At 46.6% G+C, this 26,218-nt stretch overlaps 1 protein-coding gene across 3 annotated transcripts in view; it reads right to left on the bottom strand.

Annotated features, from left to right (window-relative positions):
• CDK19 (cyclin dependent kinase 19) overlaps positions 1 to 26,218 on the bottom strand; it is a 1,513,666-nt gene that overhangs the window by 371,792 nt on the left and 1,115,656 nt on the right. The window lies entirely within an intron of this gene.

Below are 26,218 nucleotides of genomic sequence, written 5' to 3'. Positions count from 1 at the left end.
GACTCGACGGGAGACCTGCAACACCGGGATGAGGATAAGGCGGTTTTTTTTGGCCGCTTTTATGCCGCTCTTTACGCGAGGGATGTCCTTGATCATGAGGCTCAGAAGAGATATCTGGCAGATCTTCCCTTACCCCAGGTTTCTAAGGAACGGAATGATCTCTTGGCTGCCCCCATCTCCAGAACAGAAGTGCTGGATGCTATCAAAGCCCTGAAACTCCATAAAGCACCGGGACCAGATGGCTATACCGCCCTTTTCTATCAGACGTTCGCGGCAGAGGTGTGTGACTATTTGGTCTCCCTCTTTAATGCAATGGCAGAGACTGGTAGAACTTCCGGGTCTATGGCTGAGGCGGTGATCTCCGTTATTCCTAAATCAGGGAAGGACCCGTCCAACTGCTCCTCATATCGCCCGATAGCCCTCCTCAATATTGATGCTAAGTTATACTCTTCTATCATTGCACGTAGGCTCCAGGACTTAATGCCGGTCCTCATTCATCCGGACCAGTCTGGCTTCATCAAGGGACGGCAGACCCACGATAATATGAGACGAGTGATCCACCTGATAGAAAAGGCCAATAGGTTTCGCATATCAGCAGTGCTGGTGGGCCTTGACGCGGAAAAGGCCTTCGACCGCGTGGACTGGGGATTTTTGTTCCACACCCTGGTTGCCTTTGGCTTTTTGGATAAGTTTATCACAATGATACGTGCAAACTATAGCAATCCCCGCTCCAGAGTGACGATTAATGGTCACCTATCCGCCTTTTTCTCACACTCCCGCGGTACCAGACAGGGCTGTCCCCTCTCCCCCCTGCTCTTCGCGCTGAGCATTGAGCCATTGGCGCTGGCAGTGAGGGAGCACGAGGAGATCCGGGGTCTCCCCTTTACCGGTGAGCAGCACAAAATCTCCCTGTTTGCGGATGATGTTTTGTTATCCATTGGAGATCCGACTCACTCACTCCCGCACATCCATGCAGTCCTGTCTTGCTTTGAGGGGGTGGCCGGTTTCAAAGTCAACTTTGATAAATCGTATATCCTCAATCTCACACTTCCTCCTGCTGAGGTGGAACGTGTGCGGCTACTAACACCTCTGTCTTGGGCGACCGCCTCTATCTTATACCTGGGAGTTCGGCGGACGCCTTCCATAGGGAAACTGTTCTCCGCGAACTACCCCCCGTTGCTGGCATCAGTGCGGGCAGACTTGGATTGTTGGAAACCAAAGTATATCTCGTGGCTGGGTAGAATCCATGCTCTAAAGATGGTCCTCCTCCCCAAATTTTTATACCTCTTCCAAGCTCTTCCTATTCCGATAGACCTGGACTTCTTCCGGCGCCTCAAGACCTTGATGCTGCGCTTCATCTGGCAGGGGGGGCGAGCGCGGTTTTCCTTCACCACTCTATGACGGCCGCGGAAGGAGGGGGGGTGGGCTTCCCCGATATGCACCTGTACTATAAAGCTGCGCAACTACGGGTTCTGGTGGAATGGTCCCAGCAACTCTCAGAAAAACACTCGCTGCACATGGACAGGAGTGTCGCAGGGAGGTCCGTTTGGGACCTGGCCTGGAAACCTAAGGTAGATAGGCCCAAGAACGCTTACATCAGTACACCCACTGGCACTGTCCTGAAAGTCTGGGACACAGTCTCTAGTGATGATCGCTGGACTACGTTTCCATCCCCCTTTACACCGATACACTTCAACCCGGCCTTCCCGCCGGCGATGCAGGACGGCCCCTTTCGACTGTGGAGAGAGGGGGGCTGTAGGGCCCTTACACACTTGTTCCACGGATCCGCGCCGCTCACTTTTGCCAACTGTATGAGGGACTATGGGGTCCCGGCCTCTGAGCGGTTTCACCACATCCAGCTCCTCCACTGGGCTACCTCAGCTGGGGTTGGCGACGCAGCCACAAGACCTCCATCCCCATTTGAGGCCTTCATCCTGCGAACCAACACTATGAAAGAGGCTATTTCCTTCCTTTATAATCTGCTACTTTCCACTGCTGTGGCACCCCGTCCCGTTATATGGGGCACTGGGAGGAACTTCTCGGGAGGGACATTACAGATGAGGAATAGTCGGGCCTCTGGCGAGACATTACGGCGCACAACTACTCAGTAGATTTGCGGGAGGCCCATCTTAAGACCCTTATGGATTGGTACTTGTACCCGTCCAAGTTACATCGCATATTCCCGGCCTCCTCGGACCGATGTTGGAGGGGCTGTGGTCTGTTAGGAGACTTCCGCCACATCTGGTGGGATTGCCCGGTCATCCGCCCATACTGGGAAGAGATTTTGTCCCATCTCAAAGAAATTCTCGGCTACACGATAGCTGACTCCATGGCCCAAGTCCTGCTAGGTCTCCGGGACCCAGTTCTCGAACATCAAACAAGAGCTGACAAACAGATCTTGTGGCTCTGTCTCGGAGCGGCCAAACTCACCCTGGAAGCAGCCTGGAAGAAACCAGACGCCCCGGCAATATCCCTGTGGCACGCGAGATTGTGGAGATTACTGAGCGTGGAACGAGTGGCGGACATCTTTCTAGGCAACTTCAAGAATTTCATGTTTCGGTGGGGTCCCCTGGTCCGCTTTCTCTCACGGGGCTTACCATCTGCAGTCTGCCCATCTTCAGTACGCGCGCTCCACCTCTTTCAGATATAACCACGGTCGTATGAATGTATGAATTAATGCCTGTGAATGTCACCACCACCTGGGGGGTGGGTAGGGAGGGGGGTTGGGTGGGGTAATGTGGTTACGTTATTTGTTGCGACGCCACAGGGCACTTGGAGGCCTCGACAATCTTCTGCACTGAACCACTCGCCTTGGTTACGCTACCCCTTCTTCGCAGGGCTTCTACTCCTCCGGGATTCTGGAGGGGGATTGACTTTGAGTTCCCGTCTTACTGCCCTCCGGGACTGATTCTTCGAACTGCACTGTGGTAACTCTCTATAACGCCATGCCTATGCTTTGTGCCTCTTCAAATACCCCCTGTGTGGGAAGCACTGCGGGACTGTCGCTTGTTTTATTCTCTCTGTTTTTCTCCATAAAATACAAAATAAAAATGTAAAAAAAAAAAAAAAGGAAGGGGGTTGTGCCAACCTGTGCCAACCCCACCCTCAGGTGGATGAGGTGAAGCACGACCCCCTTTGATAGATAAAATTAATGCTGACGCCCGTCAGATTAATAATCTCCAATTAACTTGAATGGGCAGATGTAATGTGGTCAAAATTATATTTTTGCCCAAAATTCTGTATTATTTAAGAGCTATTCCTGTACTGTTCGATCGCAGCTGGTTTAGAAAATTGGATCAGATCATATCCTGGTTCCTCTGGGCAGGGAAACGCCCAAGGCGTGCTATGAAATATATGACATTGCCCAGGGAGAGGGGGGGATGGTCCGTGCCCAATTTTGAGATGTATTATTGGGCAATAACGCTGAGACATATTGTCGAATTATAAGATGTCCAGGACCAAGAATGTTTGGATATTTCAATTTATCATTTAATTTATGGAGAGGAAGCTCGGGGGCTTCTATTCAAACATATAGATTTTGTTTATTTTAAACGGGTTAGGTTTAAGGTTCTGTGGGGTGCCTTTAAAGTATGGTCTATGGTACGGAAATTGTGTAATGTTGGTAGGATTCATATATACCCTCCCTTTGCAGGAAACACTCTGCTACCGGGAATATTTCATGATGGATATTTCAGAGATTGGGTATCACAGGGGGTCACTGTAATCGGAGACATCTTATCGGAATCCGGGTTATTGACGTTGGAACAACTAAAACAGAAGTTTGGAATTAGAAATAGACATTTTTTTTAATTCCTTCAGATTCGAGATTTCTTCTCTAGGAAAACTGCTAGCTGGAATCATATTCCGCTAATAGATGCAATCAAGGGGGGACAATCAACTATTTCTAAAATGCATATATTATTAAATGACGGGCGGAGTGATGATTTAAACAAACATTTTAGTCGCTGGCAGACTGGTTTAGAGGCAGGACAGGAGACATGTGAAAAATCTTTAGGCTACAGCCAAACTTCCACTATTTCTGCAAATCTCCAGGTCCAGTGCTTTAAGACATGGTGCAACTTATATATAACTCCACACCGTATTCAACAATGGGGAGATACGACAGGGGTAAATTGCCCCCAGTGTGGTGGATATGCGGTGGACAGTATCCATATGTTCGCAACTTGCCCCAGTCTGATACCTCTTCTTAAAAATATTGAACAATATCTGGAACAAATGCTTAAACGCCAGATTTCATTGACATCTCAGGCTGTAATGTTGGGTGTAGTGGATCAGAATATGACCGAACCTGAGTGTAAATTACTCTTTACTGCCATGGCAACTTTGCGGCTATCAATTGCCACTGTTTGGTTGGATCCTATTCCCCAAAGGTGCATGAGTGGTTGGGCAAATTTATTAATGTTAGTAGATGGGAATTATCGGTTTTCATGAAAAGAGGACATAGGGCTCGGAGGGAGGGAGAACGAATTTGGGAACCTTTAAATAATTGGATCACTCTCGATAATTAAGGTTTAAGATATCTGGATGAAAATGCCAGCTCTCCAGATTTTTTTGATTCTTTTCCTCTTTGCTTTCCTCTAATTAAATATGCTTTAGCTTTCTTCCCTTCCTTCCTATCTTCATGCGGCGCTACTAGGGGGCGGGGGGATTGGGTAGGGCGAAAATTGAAAAATGATGTATGACATGATTTTTTGTTTTTTAATCTGTGTTTATCAGAATGAATTTGCAATCATGTCTTATATCTAATAAACACTTAAAAAAAAAGGAAGGGGGTTGTGCCACCCTGTGCCAACTCCACCCTCAGGTGGAGGAGGCGAGGTGAAGCACGACCCCGGACCCCGGCCATCTTGTAGATGGGGAGACCTGCTCAATCCCAGCTAGGCTCCTGCCCCCCTCCCACGGAAGAGGAGCAGGCTAGGGGGTGTACGCACCCGAGGACAGGGACCCATTGGTCCCTGCCCTTGCCCTAGCTGTAACGCCTCTAAAATCAGTATTTAGGGGCTCCCTGAACCTTCCTTCCTTAGATCCCGATACAAAAAAGAAGAAAGAAGATCAAGAAGAAGAAGACATGCCGTGCAGCTGCTAACAACAGGACAACAACAACTGACTTGGCCTCAGCCCTACCGGCCTGTTGATCCTGGAACCTGCTCCTGCCTAAACCCGGCGACCTCCGCGGACAGCAACCTTGGGACACCCAGAGGACCTGCCTGCCTTGATCCTCTCGACGATTGGGACTCCCATCAGCAGAGGCTCTGCTGCAACAACCCACCTGGTGCCCACCAGGAAGCTCCGGACCAGCCCACTCTGCACCAGCTGAGCCCGGGCCGGGCCAACCCGAACCAAGACCACGAGGACGTCCCCCCGGCGACTGGGACCTGAAGACCAGTGCCCAAAGACCCTCCTCGACGAACCAGCCGATGCCTGCAGACTCAGACCCAGGGGCCACCCCAACCGCGACCAGCCAAGGGTAAGCTTTTCCAACACCCAAAGACATCCCTGCACCCGGCGCCCTACAGCCCCCTGTGCCTCCCTTTGGGGTACCTACCTGTGCTCCAACATCCCAACTTACCTCTCGAAGTGCTGGTCGCCCCTGGAGAGTCACCGTCCCCGAGCCTGCAGCCTTTGTTCCTTTTTCAAGATCCTCATTGGATAACATTGAGCGCCCGACGGCTCAAAAACACCCTGCACCCAGCCGCCCGAGTGCCGCTGGCTGTGACCTCTTTGCCCTATCCTATTCCCCCCTTGCCCAGAGCAAGTGACCAGGAGCCCAGCTCCCAGAGCCGCGTGGCCGGCTAGCCGGCAGCCACCAACCGAAGGCCCCCTTTCCCTCATTCGATAACATTGGGCCTACCTACCTCTGCACCCGGCCGCCCCTGCGCTGCTGGGACTGAACTAAATGTACTCACCTGACCCTGGGGGACCCCTGAGTCTATGCCCAGAACCCTAACTTCACCAAACAAGTACTCACCTGGAAACCGTTAATTCCCTTACCTGCCATTGGATAACATTGACCTATTTTTGACTCGAAAATTTTTTAAGTGTGAAGTTTTGAAGACTGAAAATATTCTTATAAAATCAGCCAAAGTCCGATTTCGAAAATACTCACCTGTGATCAGGAGAGAAGCTAGTACTGTACCTTTCAGCCCAGTACTGAACCGCAAAAGTAATCCCTAGCAGGGTTACTAGTAACCTGTATTTTCTCTGTAGGAACTCATTGTCTGCTTTTCTATGAAATTTCTTCTAAGTGTCTACTTTTGAAAACTGCAAATATTCTTTAAAAATCGTACGACATACTAAAACGCAATTACCTACCTGTTTTGAGTTAAGCCCCCAATGCTGGCCCTAGGAGACTAGTGCTGGGTTGCAAAAGTAACGCGATCGTACTTTGCCTGTAACCTGAATTTCCTCCCATTGAATAACATTGTGAGAATCACCTCCAAAAGTTTCTAAGTGTGAACTTTTAAAACAGCTTTATATTCATGACAAATCATCACTGTAACTAAAACGTTTTTGCTAATCTGGTTTCAGCTTGCACCCCAGGACTGAATCCAAGATCTAGTCCTGGAACTACCAAAGTAATCCATAAAGTAATCAACTGTACTTTCCTATGAAAACCCATTGAACTCAATGCTAGAGTGTGTTTCAGAACTGTATTGCTATTAGCTAACCTGTGATTCTTGTGTGTACAAACGTATTGCTCCTCTGCAAAGTATTTGCGTGAGAGTACTCGTATCTCGAAAAGTATATTTTTAGAACTGTTGGTTCTAAAAATAAAAGAACTATATCTGAGGATATAATAACAATTGGCCTGGAGTTCAGTTCTTGAGTGTGTGAAACCTTTTGCTGACTGAGTGTGTACAACAAATGCTTTACACTGTACTTTGGTACTGCCTTCCTGCTCGACCAAGCTACCACTTTGGAGAGTAAGGTCAGTCCTGATTTAACCTCTGTTACACCTTTGGGGTTTGTGGACTCTATACACACTGTACTGCCTTATTGTCCAGTATATATAGAGCCACCTTCTCACAAAAGCAAAAAGTAGTGAATAAGCAGTGCAAGAAGTGAGACAGAGCGAAACGGGAAAAAGTGCAAAAGCATGAAAAAGAGTGGAAACGGGCACATTGGGCATAAGTGAAAAAATGTAAACCAGGTAAAGAGGCAGAGTGAAAAACAGGGTACAAGTGAAGAGGGGTGTGTGAGAAGTTGCCCTGATATATGATGCTCACTAGTTCTAGTGATCACCTTGTATCAGTCCAAACAACCCTTATGGTGATTGGTTGTAAGTCAACCTTATAGACCAGCTATCCTAATGGTAGCATGGACAAAGCAGTCTTAGGCTAAACTCTTTTGGCATGTGAAGCCAGCTGTTTTACCACAATATAACCCCTTGAATACCAAGTGAAAGGACACCACACAGGTTGTTATGAAAATAAACAGTATATTTATTAATAACAACACCTCTGAACTTTTTATGAGGTCAGAGGGCTAAGCACATGACAATCTCTTACGAAAAATACTACAAGTTGCACAAAATTACAATGGTGCCCTAGGGGCACGACAAACCATATACTAAGTAAGTGGAATGTGAGAGTCGATAAAAGGAATGGAGCTGTCCAGAGGCTGTAGGATCGATGGGACCATGCTACACTAACTTCAGGTAAGTAATAGGAGGCCCACGGAACGCGTGTGCAGAGTGTGAACTCACACGCGAGATGCGTAACAACGTCTATGGACAGTACAGTTCAAGAAAAAGGTGAGTATGGACAATCCTGACTAGGTAGGACTAAAACGACTGTGGAACTGGACACTAGGACAGTTAAACTACCCTTGAGCACCGAAATGCTCGTGTTACCTCACCCACGGGCCGCGGGTGCATAGGTGTCAAAGTGCGTCGGGTTCTCGCGTTGAAGTCGATGGAGCCTGAAAGAAAAGATGCTGCAGGCGACCAGGAGGAAGATGTCCGGTGCAATCCAAGGGTGGATTGTTGAAGAAGGAGACCTGAAAGCAGAGGGGACAATGTTCACAGTCTCTAGCCAGTGACTGGAGTGGAACCAGGAAGGAACCAGATGTCGTCGTCGCGATCAGGTGAAGAGTGGACGCTTGACTCTGCAGCCACGTGGACCAGGAGGTGTCTTTGACGACCAGGATGGAGGCACGAGCTGTCCCACGCAGGTTCTCGCTGTCGGCGGTGTCGGATCCGGGATTGGACTCAACAGGCCTTGGCAAAGGCAACCCACGCGGTGAGTGAAGAAAGCATCTGGTGCGGACTAGGAGAGTCCGGGGTGCCCCTCTTTGGGAAGGGAGCCAGGGCCAGTCTGGAGCAACCAGACCAGCAGTGAAGATTCAAAGGTTCGTCGTCTAGGAGGCCACTAGCCAGCCGGCAAGTGACCAGACAACGGGTCGAGCAGCAACAAAGCAGAAGGGCCCCACGCAGATCTCGTGGATGCTGGAGGGCTGATCTTCGGATCAGGGGCTGCTCGGGGCTGGGGCTTCGCAGTCCCCAAAGCACTTGGTCGAGTTTACCTCGGGAGTCGTGCTGGAAGCGAAGTGCAGGTTCGTTCAAGATGGCCGGTCCCACGTGTCTCGTCGCACCCACGGGTCTCAGCTTTGCTGTAGATGTAGGTAGAGGTCGGAGAGGTCTGGGAATCCGGGTCTCGTCGGGCTCTGAAGTCTGGATCCTCGAGGGAAGACGACAAAGTGATGCCGCTGGACGCTTGATGGTGCCTGCAGTTGCAGGGTGGACACTCCTTTTCCACAAGGGAGATTCTTCAGTCTTCTGTGGAGCAGAACGTCGAAGGCCAGAGTTTCTTCGTGTTGAATAGTTTAGGATAATCTAATTTGGAATGGGACCAGCTCCTACCTTTATTCTCCTAAAGGGGGCTGCACTACTGACTAGGTCCCTCCCTGGGTGGGACCAGGAAGGGGGGTGGCTACACCCCCTATTCTTTGTCCGGTTTCCCGCCAGAGCTGGGGCAGGGATGCCCCAGCAACTGGTTTGAACCGGTGTATGCACAGGGCACCTTGTGTGCCCCAGGCAGGTCTCATTCCTTTCAGGCCTCCCTACCTCAATACACAAAATCCTGTCTGGGGTGGTGCTAGCACCTCCCAAGGCAGGAAACCCTTTGTCCAAGCCATCCTCGCTGGAAGGACTCCCAGCAGCAGGAGGTCAGACTTGTGTCTGTGGTGGCAGCATCCATTTTGTGATGCTGAGGCTCGAGTTAACTTTAACCGGGGTTCACAGTTACATACATGTCGTGTCCCTCTAGAAGGGTGGAATGCTACCCGCGTCGCCAGAATTGGCGAGGGGGTAGTATTCCAAATCGTATGACACCTTACTCGACATGTTTTGATAATGTTATACCAGAGTTAGCATTTAACCGCGAGGTTGATAATGCACTTAAGAGTATATGGTATAGCGTTATCGTGGAACAGCTAGTAGGACTTGGTTCCGCAAGCTGCAAACGGGCTCAGCTCATGCCAGAGCACCATCTCACATAATTCCAAGCACTCTGCCTTCAGGATTGATAAGGCCTTCCATAGGAGTGACTGATGGGAATCTATGTGTCCATTTTAGGGTTAGATATAGGTATACTATATCTATAGCAAAGGGTGTTTACACCACCTTGCCCCAGCTGTCATGCAGCCAGTTGTGTCAGATTTAGATGGCCAGCCAGGGGTGGCATAATACATGCTTCAGCCCCTGGTAGGCCCTGGGTACACCTATGCCCTGGGTACAGGGACTGATAAGGTGGCCCAGTACCAATTGGTAAATGCACCTAAAGTACATGCTTGTCAATTTAGAGAGAGAACAGCTAGGCTGTGGGTCTGATTAGCAGGCCCACAGCCAGGGAAAGTCGTAAACCAGTGAAGCAAAAAGCAAAAATCTGGGGTGACCATAGGATTGCTGAAGACCCCACTCTCCTACATAACCCCCCCCCCAAACTTAGGGACATTAAACTAACCTTGACCAGGTGAGTCTTCCTGTTCTAAGTGGAAATACCTGAAGAGACCATCTGCATTGCCATGGTCAGTCCCTGGTCTGTGCTCCACTGTAAAGTCCATCCCCTGTAGGGAAATGGACCACCTAAGAAGTTTGGGGTTTTCACCCTTCATCTGATTTAGCCATAAGAGGGGCTTATGGTCGGTCTGAATCTTGAAGTGAGTTCCAAACAAGTATGGCCTCAACTTCTTCAGGGCCCAAACCACAGCAAAGGCCTCCCTCTCAATAGCTGACCAACGTTTCTCTCTAGGGGTCAGCCTTCTGCTTATAAAAGCAATGGGCTGGTCATGACCATCAATATTCAGTTGAGAAAGAACAGCTCCCACACCCAACTCAGATGCATCTGTTTGGACAATGAAGGTTTTGGAGTAGTCAGGACTCTTGAGAATAGGTGCAGTACACATGGCCTGCTTTAGGTCATCAAATGCCTTCTGACAGCTAACTGTCCACTGAACTTTCTTTGGCATTTTCTTGCTTGTCAAGTCATTAAGTGGTGTCCCAATGGACCCATAATTTTTGACAAACTTCCTATAGTAACCAGACAGGCCCAAGAAAGCTCTGACCTGTGTCTGGGTGGTTGGAGGAGCCCAGTCCTTTATGGCCTGTATCTTGCTCTCCAATGGTTGAACCTGGCCTCCACCCACAAGGTGGCCCAGGTACACAACCTGACTCTGCCCTATCTGGCACTTAGTAGCCTTGATAGTGACGCCTTTTGCAGGGCCTCCAAAACTTTCCTCAGGTGGATCAGGTGATCCTCCCAGGTGGAGCTAAAGACAGCAATATCATCTAGATATGCTGCACAGAAGTCATCCAACCCAGTGAGAACTTGGTTCACCAACCTTTGAAAAGTGGCAGGTGCATTTTTCAAACCAAAGGGCATCACCACAAATTGGTAATGACCTCCTGGGGTAGAAAATGCTGTTTTGGCCTTGGCATCCTCAGCTAACCTGATCTGCCAATAACCAGCTGTTAGGTCAAATGTACTTAAGAAAGTTGCAGAAGCAAACTTGTCTATCAGTTCATCTGCCCTAGGTATTGGATGGGCATCTGTCTTAGTGACAGCATTGAGACCCCTGTAGTCTACACAAAACCTCATCTCTCTCTTACCATCCTGGGTGTGAGGTTTAGGCACTAGAACTACAGGACTAGCCCAAGGGCTCTCTGAGGGTTCAATGACTCCCAATTCCAACATCTTTTGGACTTCTTTCTTTATGCAGTCCCTGACGTGGTCAGGTTGCCTGTAGATTTTACTCTTGACAGGCAGACTGTCACCAGTGTCCACCTCATGGGTGCACCAGTTTGTCTGACTGGGGGTCAGTGAAAACATTTGCCTGAAGGATTGAAGAACCTGTTTACAATCCTATTGTTGATGGGCAGAGAGGCTGTCAGAAAAGACTACACCATCTACTGACCCATCATCAGGGTTCTGAGTGAGCAGGTCTGGGAGAGGGTCACTCTCTTCCTCCTGCCCCTCATCTGTGGCCATGAGCAAGCCCATGTCCTCCCTGTTGACAAATGCTTTGAGCCTATTCACATGAAGCACCCTGTGGGGGCTCCTGGGAGTTCCCATGTCCACCAAGTAGGTGACTTCTCCCTTTTGCTCAATGATGGTATGGGGTCCAGACCATTTGTCTTGGAGAGCTGCTGGGGCCACTGGCTCCAACACCCACACCTTCTGTCCTGCATGGTACACAGTTAGGACAGCCTTTTGGTCATGCCAAGCTTTTTGGAGTTCTTGGCTGGCCTCAAGGTTTTTAGATGCCTTCTCCATGTACTCTGCCATCCTGGAGCGGAGACCAAGTACATAGTCCACTATGTCAAGCTTAGGCTTTTTGAGAGGTAACTCCCATCCTTCCTTCACCAGACATAGGGGTCCTCTTACAGGATGCCCAAACAGAAGCTCAAAAGGGCTGTAACCAACCCCCTTCTGTGGGACCTCTCTGTAAGCAAACAGGAGGCAGGGTAAAAGGATATCCCATCTTCGCCTGAGCTTTTCAGATAATCCTTTTATCATCCCTTTGAGGGTCTTGTTGAATCTCTCAACAAGCCCATTGCATTGTGGGTGATAGGGTGTGGTGAATTTATAATTGACACCACACTCCTTCCACATAGCAGGCAAGTATCCTGACATGAAGTTTGCACCTTTGTCAGAGACAACCTCCTTAGGAAACCCCACTCTGGAGAAAACTCCAAGTAGGGCCCTGGCCACAACAGGAGCTGTAGTGGTCCTAAGGGGAATAGCTTCTGGATACCTGGTGGCATGATCCACTACCACCAGTATAAATCTGTGCCCAGATGCTGTTGGGGGGTCCATTGGTCCAACAATGTCAATCGCCACTCTTTCAAAGGGAACCCCCACCACAGGTAGTGATATGAGGGGGGCCTTTGTTGTGCCACCTGATTTGCCACTGGCTTGACAGGTGACACATGAGCGACAAAACTCTTTTGTGTCTTCAGACATATGAGGCAAGCCTGTCCCAAGTCTTGTTCTGGCCTAAGTGACCTGCAAGGGGAATCTCATGGGCTAAGGTAAGAAGGAAACCTCTAAGAGACAAGGGGATGACCAGCCTCCTGGTTGCACCAGGCTTGGGGTCTCTTGCCTCAGAGTATAGGAGTCCATCTTCCCAATAAACTTTATGGGCACCTGTAGCATTCCCTGTAGCCTCAGCAGCAGCCTGCTGTCTGAGGGGTTCAAGAGAGGAACAATCTAATTGGGCCTGCCTCAAGTCTGCCCTGGAAGGTCCCCCTATCCCAAGAAACTCAACCTGATCAGGCTCAAGTTCTTCTCGGACAGTTCCTTCTGGGGTCTCTGGGTCAGCCTCCTGAGAGGGCTGATCCTCAACCTGAGGCAAGGGGGAAGGCTCTGCCTTAACCCTACCATTCCTTCTCTTGGGTAGTGTCTGGTCCATTCTTCCAGGATCCAGCACTTGTTCAGCTGGGCATTTCTTGGCCTGTGACCTAGTCACAGCAAGGACATGTGAGCAGAGACATAGCATTTCTACATGAGTCCTGTACTCCACATCTGACCACAGTGAGGATTCCAAATCATTGCCCAAAAGACAATCTACTGGGAGGTCTGAACTAACTACAACCCTTTTGAGGCCAGTTACCCCTCCCCAGGAGAATTTAACAACTGCCATACTGTGATTGGTAGTGACATTGCTAGCATTGGTCACAAGGTAATCTGAACCTAGCATGATCTGGTCAGGGTCCACAAATGTTGGTGTCACCATAGTGACACTGGCACATGTGTCCCTGTAGGCCTGAGCCATTTTTCCATTGATTAAAGGCGTTTGTCTGTATTTGCCCAGAGTACTAGGACTTACAGTAGGGGCCATATCCATGTCCCCAGTACAAACAAGAACTGCCTGAGTAGGAATTCTAACTAAGTCAGAACCCACCTCAGTTCCCAGGGTTAACCCAACTATAGCCTTGGGAGGTACACTACCACTACTAACTGTACTAGGGGGTGCAGGTGTCTTAGGGACAGTAGTGGTAGGAGTTTGGCCTTTCTTGGTGCACTCACTAAACCAGTGAGTCTTACTTTTACAGTATTGGCACCATGGTTTCTTAGGACCATCATTCTTCTTCTTTTGGGAAGTTTGGGACCCACCCTCCTTAGGTTGTTGGGGCCCTGTTGAAGACTTCTGGTCATTTTGCTTATTCTCATTACCCTTCTGGTCTGCTTTCTTCTGGCCACCACCCTGGTTCTGGTTCTGCTGCTTGACCCTTGTCCTGACCCATCTGTCTGCCTTCTTTCCCAATTCTTGGCGAGAGGTCAGATCTGAGACAATCAAGTGCTGATGCAACAACTGGTTCTGACAATTATTTAAGATTTGCTCTCTCATAATTAGATTATACAATCCTGTGTAATCAGTAACTTTACTTCCCAGTAACCAGCCCTCCAGAGCCTTAATGGCACAATCAACAAAGTCAGTCCAATCTTGAGCCTGAGTTTTCTGGGTATCCCTGAACATCAACCTGTACTGTTCAGTGGTTAAGCCAAACCCATCAATCAGAGCAAGTTTCAAGACTTGGTAATCATTAGCATCCTCATCTCTAACAGTGAGGAGCTTGTCTCTACCTTTACCTTCAAAGGAGAGCCACAATATAGCTGCCCACTGACTCTGGGGTACCTGCTGTACTTTGCAGGCTCTCTCCAAAGCAGTCATCCACTTGTGGATATCATCCCCTGTCTTATAGGGGGGCACTATTTTACTCAGGTGTCTATTATCAAAACTCCTGTCTCTATCCCTAGGGATAGTGCTGCCACCAGTGGGGACTACCCCACTTAACTGTTGCTCTCTACCAAAGGCAAGCTTTTCTTTGGCAAGGGCAAGTTCTTCCCTCTGGATCCTCAGATTAGCCTGTCTCATCCTTGCTTCATGCTCTCTCCTCTGAGGGGAAGTCATCCTCCTCTGAGCAGATGCATGAGAGTGCACAGATCTATTGGAGTCCCTAGAATGAGACCTATCTCTTCTAACTCCAAAGTTAGGCCGGCTCAGGGTCAGTACTGGGGGTCCCCCAGATCCTTCCCTATGTAGGTCTAAGTTGGCCCTTGTAAGTCTGCTGACTAACTCAGGACCTTTGTCTGCCTCATCCCCAGAGGTGTCCTCTTCTTCCTCCTCCTCTTCTACATTCTCTGTTTCAGGGAGGTCTGGATCTCCAAGGGTACCCTCTAAGGCTGGCATGCTCCCATCTGTGTTAGAAGCCCTTCTAGCATCATATGTCTCTAAGAGACCTAACAGAAAAGGAGTGGTAGCGTTAGAACCCTGTTTCAATTTGCTGGAGGTACACAATTGTCTCATCTCCTGGAAACTGTGAGCTGCATATCTGGAAAGGACCTGTGGAGGGTCACTAACCACTTGGGGAGCCTCTGAAGACTCTCCATGGGTAGACATGCTTTCTAGTGAGGTGCAAGTGATGCACTTACCTACACTATGGGTTTTCCTACTGATCCCTTGCTAAGAGTTGTAGTCAGGGTGTGCTAGGCCCTTTCTACTACAACAGCTGGTTCAGTAGAACTCAGAGTATTTCTAAGGTTGTTATATGTACCTAGGTACCTTATGTGATCTTTCAAACGAAATTTCAAGATTATATGTGGTAAAAACAACAGCAAGCTTAAATCCCACCGCTGCCACCAATGTGAGAAGTTGGCCTGATATATGATGCTCACTAGTTCTAGTGATCACCTTGTATCAGTCCAAACAACCCTTATGGGGATTGGTTGTAAGTCAACCTTATAGACCTGCTATCCTAATGGTAGCATGGACAAAGCAGTCTTAGGCTAAACTCTTTTGGCATGTGAAGCCAGCTGTTTTACCACAAAATAACCCCTTGAATACCAAGTCAAAGGACACCACACAGGTTGTTATGAAAATAAACAGTATATTTATTAATAACAACACCTCTGAACTCTTTATGAGGTCAGAGGGCTAAGCACATGACAATCTCTTACGGAAAATACTACAAGTTGCACAAAATTACAATGGTGCCCTAGGGGCACGACAAACCATATACTAAGTAAGTGGAAGGTGAGAGTCGATAAAAGGAATGGAGCTGTCCAGAGGCTGTAGGATCGATGGGACCACGCTACACTAACTTCAGGTAAGTAATAGGAGGCCCACGGAACGCGTGTGCAGAGTGTGAACTCACACGCGAGATGCGTAACAAAGTCTATGGACAGTACAGTTCAAGAAAAAGGTGAGTACGGACAATCCTGACTAGGTAGGACTAAAACGACTGTGGAACTGGACACTAGGACAGTTAAACTACCCTTGAGCACCGAAATGCTCGTGTTACCTCACCCACGGGCCGCGGGTGCATAGGTGTCGAAGTGCGTCGGGTTCTCGCGTTGAAGTCAGTGGAGCCTGAAAGAAAAGATGCTGCAGGCGACCAGGAGGAAGATGTCCGGTGCAATCCAAGGGTGGATTGTTGAAGAAGGAGACCTGAAAGCAGAGGGGACAATGTTCACAGTCACTAGCCAGTGACTGGAGTGGAACCAGGAAGGAACCAGATGTCGTCGTCGCGATCAGGTGAAGAGTGGAGGCTTGACTCTGCAGCCACGTGGACCAGGAGGTGTCTTTGACGACCAGGATGGAGTCATGAGCTGTCCCACGCAGGCTCTCACTGTCGGCGGTGTCGGATCCGGGATTGGACTCAACAGGCCTTGGCAAAGGCAACCCACGCGGTGAGTGAAGAAAGCGTCTGGTGCGGACTAGGAGAGTCGGCGGTGCCCCTCTTTTGGAAGGGAGCCAGGGCCAGTCTGGAGCAACCAGACCAGCAGTGAAGATTCAAAGGTTCGTCGTCTAGGAGGCCACTAGCCAGCCGGCAAGTGACCAGACAACGCGTCGAGCAGCAACAAAGCAGAAGGGCCCCACGCAGATCTCGTGGATGCTGGAGGGCTGATCTTCGGATCAGGGGCTGCTCGGGGCTCGGGCTTCTCAGTCCCCAAAGCACTTGGTCGAGTTTACCTCGGGAGTCGTGCTGGAAGCGAAGTGCAGGTTCGTTCAAGATGGCTGGTCCCACGTGTCTCGTCGCACCCACGGGTCTCAGCTTTGCTGTAGATGTAGGTAGAGATCGGTGAGGTCTGGGAATCCGGGTCTCGTCGGGCTCTGAAGTCTGGATCCTCGAGGGAAGACGACAAAGTGAAGCCGCTGGACGCTTGATGGTGCCTGCAGTTGCAGGGTGGACACTCCTTGTCCACAAGGGAGATTCTTCAGTCTTCTGTGGAGCAGAACGTCGAAGGCCAGAGTTTCTTCGTGTTGAATAGTTCAGGATAATCTAATTTGGAATGGGACCAGCTCCTACCTTTATTCTCCTAAAGGGGGCTGCACTACTGACTAGGTCCCTCCCTGGGTGGGACCAGGAAGGGGGGTGGCTACACCCCCTATTCTTTGTCCGGTTTCCCGCCAGAGCTGGGGCAGGGATGCCCCAGCAACTGGTTTGAACCGGTGTATGCACAGGGCGCCTTGTGTGCCCCAGGCATGTCTCATTCCTTTCAGGCCTCCCTACCTCAATACACAAAATCCTGTCTGGGGTGGTGCTAGCACCTCCCAAGGCAGGAAACCCTTTGTCCAAGCCATCCTCGCTGGTAGGACTCCCAGCAGCAGGAGGTCAGACTTGTGTCTGTGGTGGCAGCATCCATTTTGTGATGCTGAGGCTCGAGTTAACTTTAACCGGGGTTCACAGTTACATACATGTCGTGTCCCTCTAGAAGGGTGGAATGCTACCCCCGTCGCCAGAATTGGCGAGGGGGTAGTATTCCAAATCGTATGACACCTTACTCGACATGTTTTGATAATGTTATACCAGAGTTAGCATTTAACCGCGAGGTTGATAATGCACTTAAGAGTATATGGTATAGCGTTATCATGGAACAGCTAGTAGGACTTGGTTCCGCAAGCTGCAAACGGGCTCAGCTCATGCCAGAGCACCATCTCACATAATTCCAAGCACTCTGCCTTCAGGATTGATAAGGCCTTCCATAGGAGTGACTGATGGGAATCTATGTGTCCATTTTAGGGTTAGATATAGGTATACTATATCTATAGCAAAGGGTGTTTACACCACCTTGCCCCAGCTGTCATGCAGCCAGTTGTGTCAGATTTAGATGGCCAGCCAGGGGTGGCATAATACATGCTTCAGCCCCTGGTAGGCCCTGGGTACACCTATGCCCTGGGTACAGGGACTGATAAGGTGGCCCAGTACCAATTGGTAAATGCACCTAAAGTACATGCTTGTCAATTTAGAGAGAGAACAGCTAGGCTGTGGGTCTGATTAGCAGGCCCACAGCCAGGGAAAGTCGTAAACCAGTGAAGCAAAAAGCAAAAATCCGGGGTGACCATAGGATTGCAGACCCCACTCTCCTACATGGTGAACATGAGGCAAAAGTGGACGTGAAAAAGATAGAGAAAAAAGCAGCAGAAGAAGAAAATATAAGAGCAACTAGAGGTCAGAGGCAAACGGAGGGAGAGAGGATGGGGGCCTCAGTTGAGCACAGGTCAGAGGGCAAGGCAATTCAGCAGGTAAGGTGTTCAGGCAGGGCAAACCAGTGCCTTTAAATCTCTATATTTTTGCTGACCTTATATATTTGCTGGGTATTGAACCCTGTGTACTTTACCCCTACTAACTAGTAGTAAAGTGCCTGTGCTACCTCTTTAAACATGGTTGGATTGGCATTTTCACTAATTGCCATATTTATCTTGCCGATAAGTCCCTAGTATATGCTACAAAGTGTACCCAGAGCCTGGACGTTAAATGCCACTACAGAACTACAGCACCTTTTGCGCCATGCAGTATAGTGACAGTGCAAACATGGCTTCGAGCCTACCATTGTAGCTGACTGTAGCAGTGTAAAAACAGCAATTTGACCTGTCAAAATAAACCCTTCTGACAAGTCAAAAATAATATTAAATCATCCCTATGTAGGTCTAGTAGTTTACAAGGCAAGGTGCATGGTATTCAAAAGTAGGCTATGTAAAAACTTACTGTTAACATGTTCTTACAGTGACTAGCACCTGAAACGGAGGGCCTAGCTATCCTATGTAGAAATCCAGAGTACAGATTAAAATACTAATATTGTGTCTAAGGAATGGGACTACCTAGAAAAATAATCAGATATTTTTTAATAGGTATTAAAAATATGATTCCATTGTTAAGTTAGATTTTTAACAAATAGTAAGGGAAAGTAACTTTTAGAAATACACCTTTTTCCCAGCTTGATGTTCCTGGAGGCTAATTTGCATTGGCTCTCCATATTCTGCCAGCTATTAATAGGTGTGAATAGCTGTGAAGTGCCTCTAAGGAGCAAACAATAGATTGACCTGAATGGGCAGAGATGACTCCTCTGAACTTTATAGATACGCAGTTTGAGGGCTAAGGCAATTCTTTTTGACACTATAGGGTTAGATTTACTATTCCCACTCTAGTCTAAGCAACATTAGGGAAGTTGCTGGCCTTCAAGAGGGGTTAGATATACTAACCCCACTCCTGTTCTAAACAATAGTAGGGAAAGTGTTCGATTTTAGAGGGGCCATATTTACTATTTAAACTCTCCAGGCAACAGTAGTGAAGTTGTTGGACTGCGGAATGGTCAGTTTTACTATTCCCACTTCAATCAAACCAACAGTAGGGAACGTTGTGAACTTCAGAGTGGTTAGATTTATTATTCACACTCCAATTTAAGCAACAGTAGGAAGGGTGTTATATTTCAGAGGGATTACATGTAAAATTTCCACATGAACCTAAACAACAGTATGGAAGGAGTTGGACTTCAAAGGTTTGGAACTACTATTTCCACTCCACTCTGACCAACGGTAGGGAAAGTGCTGGATTTCAGAGGGGTTACATTTACCATTTGTATTCTAACTGAAGCAACAATGGGGAAGGTGTTGGACTTTGGAGCCAATATAGGCAATGGTAGGGAAAGGGGTGGACTTCAGAGAGGTTAGATTTACTATTCCCACTCCAATCTGAGCAACAGTAGGGAAAGTATTGGACCTCAGACAGGCTAGATACATAATTCTAACACATAATCACTTTTTATAATACATTTAAAAACCTGTAACCAGTGTAATTCTATTAGGGCGGCAGTGGTCGATTTATGCTTGAGAATGTTCATCAAAATGTTTTAAATTAAGACCTATTCTCATTTAAATAGATAGCACTCGCTATAAAGTGGATTCTAAGAACTGTTATTACGTGTCACACAGTAGCTGAGTTCCACACTTTCCACAGCACCTAGAGTAGGCATTAAAATCGATATTCAGGAGAATTAATACAAAAACAAAATTAACTAGGTACTCATTGAGCAGTGCAATAGTGCACAAGTCCTGGACAGCAGAGGCGAGTGACAGGTTCTCACAAAATAACTTTTTAATATAAAGGGCCTGCTTAAGATGTTGGCAGACTGGCCTGCTGCCGCTTTATCAATAGTTTCACTGCCCGCCTACTTGGCGGTCTGCCTGTTCGATTTAGATGTTGATGGGTCCATGAAGGAAAGGCCAACCGAGTCCTGCCAACTCTGCCAGCATATCCCTCCCACATCGACAGCGTCAGAGGCAAACTGGCTGTCAGAGGGAGCCCAGCATGGATTCATGGCGACTGGATCACAAAGTGCCTTTCTGTTGTGAAAAATCTGGCAGTGACTCCTACTTTGAGTTGACGGTAACGATGAAAAAAAGGTGAAAACGTACCTTTTTTCGTGTTCCGACTTCTGTTTCTGTCTTGAAACTCGTTGTCCAGGTCCTTCCTGTGCTGCTACTACTTGGCCACGACGCTAAACCACCCTGTTGTCACCAAAATCTAAGGTAGGCTTCAGTGTCCATTGTCTCACTATGAATCATGTGGTTCCATTTGCTTTAGCCTCGTGTGTATGGACATTGCTCTTGCACGCAATTTTTTAAAAGTGTAATGCATGAAGGTTCACCCTATCACTTATAGAATTAAGATGTACACACCTGAATTGACAATTAAAAAAATATGTATTTGGTGTTGTTTGTGGGTGTTGTGCTTGTGGTGCCTATGGGTGTACATTCAACAGCGTGTGAACGTTGTTGGTGTGCAATGCTACATGTCAAAAAAAGGGCATTACACATTACCTACACATTCATATTGACAGATTCACAGCACATATGTGTAGTGAGATAATGATAAGTAGTACTTACCTGTCTTCATACCACCATGACCTCACTCCGTCTCGACACCGCCAGCACAATAGGAACATTGAAATATGCCTCGGCACAAACACTCCGGCATGAGGGCGACGGAGTACTGGTAGCCAGCATAAGAGACCGCTGATGCAGCGGTTACCCAGTCAGTTGACGCCACATCTAAATATGGCAGACGGAACACCATCAGCTCGAAGGAATATTTTGGACTGCCCCCACCTCGGGACAACAGTAACACCACAAGATCTAAATTAAACCCTACTGTCCGAAAGCCTGTAACAAATGGTGTGACACAGTGAACATTGAAACTGTAAGTCTATTCTTACAAAAATGGTAACCTGTCCTCCTTTATCATGTTGCCTTTCTTTGTTGGGCGTAAGATGTCCAGGGAGGACTAAGTTGCAAATTGAAACTCCACTATTAGAGGTCAAGCAAGGCAAAACATTTGTGACTGTTTATCAATTAAACAGGTGATGCTTTCTGACTCATGTTAGTTGGCTGAGTCAATACAGGTTTGAGAGAGAGTGACATTAGGGAGCACATATTGCTCTTGTTACTCTAAACATAACAATCTCCTGAGTTACACAGACGGCAGCTTCATGCACGTAAGCACTCCCCAGCATTGCACATATTTTACTGGCAGCAAGCCACCGGGTTTCAGAGATCTTATTAGATCAGGCTTCAGAGGCTGTGCAGGCTGATATTTCAGGCCAAACAGAAAGCTCTCATTACATAGATCTCTCTGTCTCCAGTCAACAAAAATATCCCTTAGGTAACACATTATAAAGGAGTGGGTTTCTGGCAGAAAACCTATACAATTAGTTACTCTGCTCTTAAAGACTCATGCCTCTCACAGCACAGCTCCTAAGCTATGATCCCAGACCCTAATGAGCAAATATTTTCTTCAAATTAATGGTAATGTACTTTAGAACCACAAATAGAGGGCATTTGCAAGAAAACAAATACCAGGAAAATACCTAAACACCAAATAAAGAGGTTAGAAAGAAAATGAACCCTACCTGAAGAAGGGCCAGAACAACAAGCTGAATATAGAGGTTTATAATAAGGGTTTATAATGTTCGCACTTTCTTAAGACTGTACTGACATTAGCATACTAATCATTTCTGGCACTGACCTAAAATACAAAAACACATACCTTTTGACAACCACATAGTAGCAAGAAAGTATCAAAACAAACCCTACTTTGGAATCTGCTCTAGTGATAACTTACACACTGCCAGAAAACTGTCACTGAGACAGAGATACTTTCACACCCATACAAAATCAGATAAACAGATTGCAGCACAAAAACACTTGAATATCAACACACAAAACAAAACATTGAAACACACGCACACAGACAGGTGTAGGAAACTGGGTGTTTGTTGAAATTGTCCCCTCACTTTTTGCCTGGTATTTGATGCAACTTTGACTGGTTTACTGGGTTCTTGCTAACAAGGCCCCAGTACCAGTGTTGCTTCCCATAATCAAGACCCCTAAGTGACCATGCATTTAGCACACCTGTAAGTCTCTAATAAATGGTACCCCTGGTACCTAGGGCAGAGGGTCCCTAAGAGCTGCAGCATATTGTGTGCCACTCTAAGGGAACAAGCACCAAACTCATTCAGACTGTCTCTATGGGTTGCAAGACAAGGTGCTCCAAAAAGTGAAAACACGACATGGCACACATACCATGTCCCCTAAAGATTGCATGTAATATTTGTAAGTCAGCCCTACGGCAGGCCCTACAGCCCTAAGGTAGGGTGCATTATAATACATGAGAGGACATGTGCTGGCCAGTTCCATTACAAACAGTACAAGTAAACAGGGAAGCCATCTTAAGGTATGTACTGGTCAAAACGAGTTTCCCAGCTACATAATGACTTCACTTAAACATATGGTGTTTAGTGTCACACACTTCATATTAATAAACCCACACTGATTCCAGTGATAGGTTTATTAATACATGCACCCAGAGGGTACCTTAGAGGTACCCCCTGAAACCTACTAGCCCTCTAGTGTACTAGCTGACTGGCCCAATGTTACCTGCCACCATAGAAACGAGTTTCTGACCCCCAGGGGTGAGAACATTCACTCTCAGGAGGTCAGGAACAATGCCTGCTCTGGAGAGAAGTGTTATCACCTTCTCTCCTTCCAGGAAGGCCGGTGCAATTAGTTTTCCAAGACAGAGAGTTTCATAGAGCCCACTGCCTTTGGTATGTGAGTCTATCTTTTCTCACAGGAGAGGATGCTGAACACCCCCTGCCCTGAACCATATGGCGCCAGGACAGGTGGGATAATTAGCTATGCCAACAGGTCTAATCAGCAGTCAACAAGTTTGGCATTGGCTGCCCACCTTTTGGCTTTGACATTGGTTTGGTAAAGCTTTATTGTAGGGGCACCTGCTTTAATTCTCAACCTAATAACTGAGATCTGTTATTTCTTCAAAAGAGACAGTATTTGTTAGGCTGTATCCAAACGTGACTTTAAAAAAGATGCTGTACTATACATAACGTGGCTTTTTCAACTTGCAACCGGTATAAGTACACGTTTATAATTACTTATAATGTAATAAAGAAAATGTACCAATCTATCATCTCTGTTTTTCTAGCTATGTGTTTTGTTAACATCCACGTTAATAGATGATTAATTTAAAGAAAGTAAAAAAAACAGTCAGTCTCCCAGAGTCCACATCAATTCTCAACCACACAAACAAAAAGTCCCATAACTCTAAAATTGTTTTTGACGATGGACTTGACATTAAAGAAAGTGGGGCTAAAGAGCCTGTATGTCTCTGAGGGTGCTGTACTTTAGATGATAGAAATGTCTTAAATTCTCAGTTTAGAAACTGCTACACCATCACATTCTTATTCCTCACTGCACCGCCAGTGAAAAGGAAGAGGTTTTTGGTTTGGTAGCCAAGAGGGAAACATAATCGTACATAATCCTCTCACAGAGAAATCAGATCATTCTGGTGATAATCTGATGCTTTAGAGAGAATGCCCCCCACCCAATACAATTGATAAATCTAAAACTTTGCAGTCGTCCCACATTGTATACACGGTTTCCTAGAACCATGGAGATATCTTTTATTTGAGCAATACAATATTTTTTTTATTCTGTATTTATTTTTTTACTTTTAAAATGTATTTATTTTTTACGAAGTTTTATATAGCGCGAACTTGACCCGGTATCGGGTATCAGAGCGCTTTACATAGCACCAGTTGCGGTACATCAGGACACATTAATTATATATTTTTTTTGGGTCAGACATGGGGAGATTAAGTGATTTGCCCAGAATCACAGGATGTTCAGCATCATTGCCGAGACTCGAACCCGGTTCGAGTCTCGATACTGATGCTCGTACTGACACGTAGAAAGGTAATTAGGCTCTTAGACTAGTAATTCAGGCATCTGCATTATGATTCCATTACAGTCTAATTGCTCATTTCATTGATTTTCAGTTAAAATTGTAAAACTGTTCACAATACTATTAGAGAGGAACCTGATAGCCAATTCCAACTAAGTAAGTCTCTAGTCAACTCTCCTTGCACTTCACCGGGTGACATATGAGACTCTCGGGATATTTTCAGTTCTTTAATGGGGGACTCCCCAACAGTCTTCCCACTATCTCAATTTTCTGTTGACCATATTTTCTGGTGGCACATTATCTGTTTTTCTGTCTCTAGGCATCTATCGGTTTCACCATTTTCGACATTAGCGCACATTTTTTGGCCATGCGTATGCACATTAGGAGGACCATTCATTTTTCACTTGCCTCTTCTGTACGTCGTTCATATAGATTTGTACATTCTTGTTTCCACCAGTTCTGATGGTTTGTTTGTAATTTTACAGTGGCCCCTGAAGAAGGGATGCTTTAAATCCCGAAATGCATTCAGCACATCTTCCTAAGGAGATTTGAAATTTATGTTTACTTGATTACAACCATTATGTGTCTATGTTTATGCTTTGTGTTTTGTACATGATGACTTCGGTCGATTTTCTTGGCAATATGTGCGTAATAAGCCAAATAAAGGCTAAATATAGGATTGCATAACTTACAGCTTACATGCGTTCACATTTTATTGTGACAAATCATTGTTTAATTTGTGTTATCTATTAGGATTAAGTGAATCGGTAGATTCATACGCTGTGCATCCAGCACTCAAGTGGACATTCACTTGCATATTGTGTTTATAGAGAGGTTAGCATCTGTTGCAAATGTAATTCTATGTTGCCCACAATTCTTATGAGCCCTTTCTTTATGTTTATCTTTATACCTTCCTATTAGAATCCCTCAATGTTCTTTCTTATATCATCAGTGATTTAGCATTCCAGACTTGCCAGTTGGAGTCTGGTCAGCTGGAAAGATGTAGCGTTTGTCTGTACTCTCTAATTAAAGCATTCCTGCTTACATGGAAAATGTCTCCATGAGGATTTATTTACTTTACTACAATTTGGCGATGATCTAAGAGTGCTGACCAGACTAAGAGGAAACGTTTGAAGAAAATCGATTGAAGTAAGGTTTCAGAGCAGTAGAAGTCAGACGCGATCTTTCCAAAAAGAACCTACCAGGTGCTTCGTGATTTGAGGAGGAGCAGGTGCCTTGCTGAGATCTCGGGAGGAATTTGCTGTGTTGTTGGAGGTTATTTTACTACAGCATCCTCTTGCTGGCTGGCACGCATAAGAGCGTACTTTTTGGAGTACCTTTATCATTGTTGAAATCAGGTGTATACTAACTTCAACTATTCATTGAGGGTAAAAGAAATGCCATGCAAGGTGAAAGGTCTGTTTGTCTACAAGTTCAAAATTATAAAAGACTCAAACTTGCATGACTTATTTGCGAGATATCACGCTCCTTGGTGGTAACATTCAATAAAGACTACATACAAGACGGGAACTTGCATACAAAATAAAGAACATTCGTTCTGTCTTTGTGGGTAGGGTTTGGAGCTTAAACAACTCTACATTTGGGGGCACATGCATCAATATTGCATTTTGCGATTCCTTAATTGCGAAAAATAAGGAATCGCAATTAAGGAATTGCAAACTGCAATGCATTAAGAAATCGCTAGAAAAATAGCGATTTCTTAAAATTCCTTAATTCCGATTCTCTAATTGAGAATCACAATTAAGGAATACCTCCCCATCCATTCCCATGGGCCTAGAGGCCCATAGGAATGAATGGGAAGACCTTCTTAATTTGCGATTCACCATTAGAAATTCGCAAATTGAGAATGCAATTTCAAGGGTGCAGGGGTGTCCAAAGGACACCCTGTTGCAGCCCTGAAATCTGCCTATAAGTACATTTTGCACACACACATGCCCCAAGGGCATGTGTGTGTGTAAAATGGAACTTTGAAAAATGCACTTTAGTGCATTTTTCAAAGTTTTCGCAAATTACCATGAAGGTCAACTTCATGGTAATTTGCTCCCCTTATTTGCGAATTCGCACATTTTTTAAGTTTGATGCATTGCATTTAAGGAATCTTAATTTGAGATTCCTTAAATGCAATTGCAATTTAAG

This window comes from Lissotriton helveticus, chromosome 6, assembly GCF_964261635.1.
Source record: "Lissotriton helveticus chromosome 6, aLisHel1.1, whole genome shotgun sequence".
Lineage (NCBI taxonomy): Eukaryota > Metazoa > Chordata > Amphibia > Caudata > Salamandridae > Lissotriton > Lissotriton helveticus.
The sequence above is the reverse complement of the archived record's forward strand: the minus strand, read 5'-3'. Positions and strand labels throughout refer to the sequence as shown.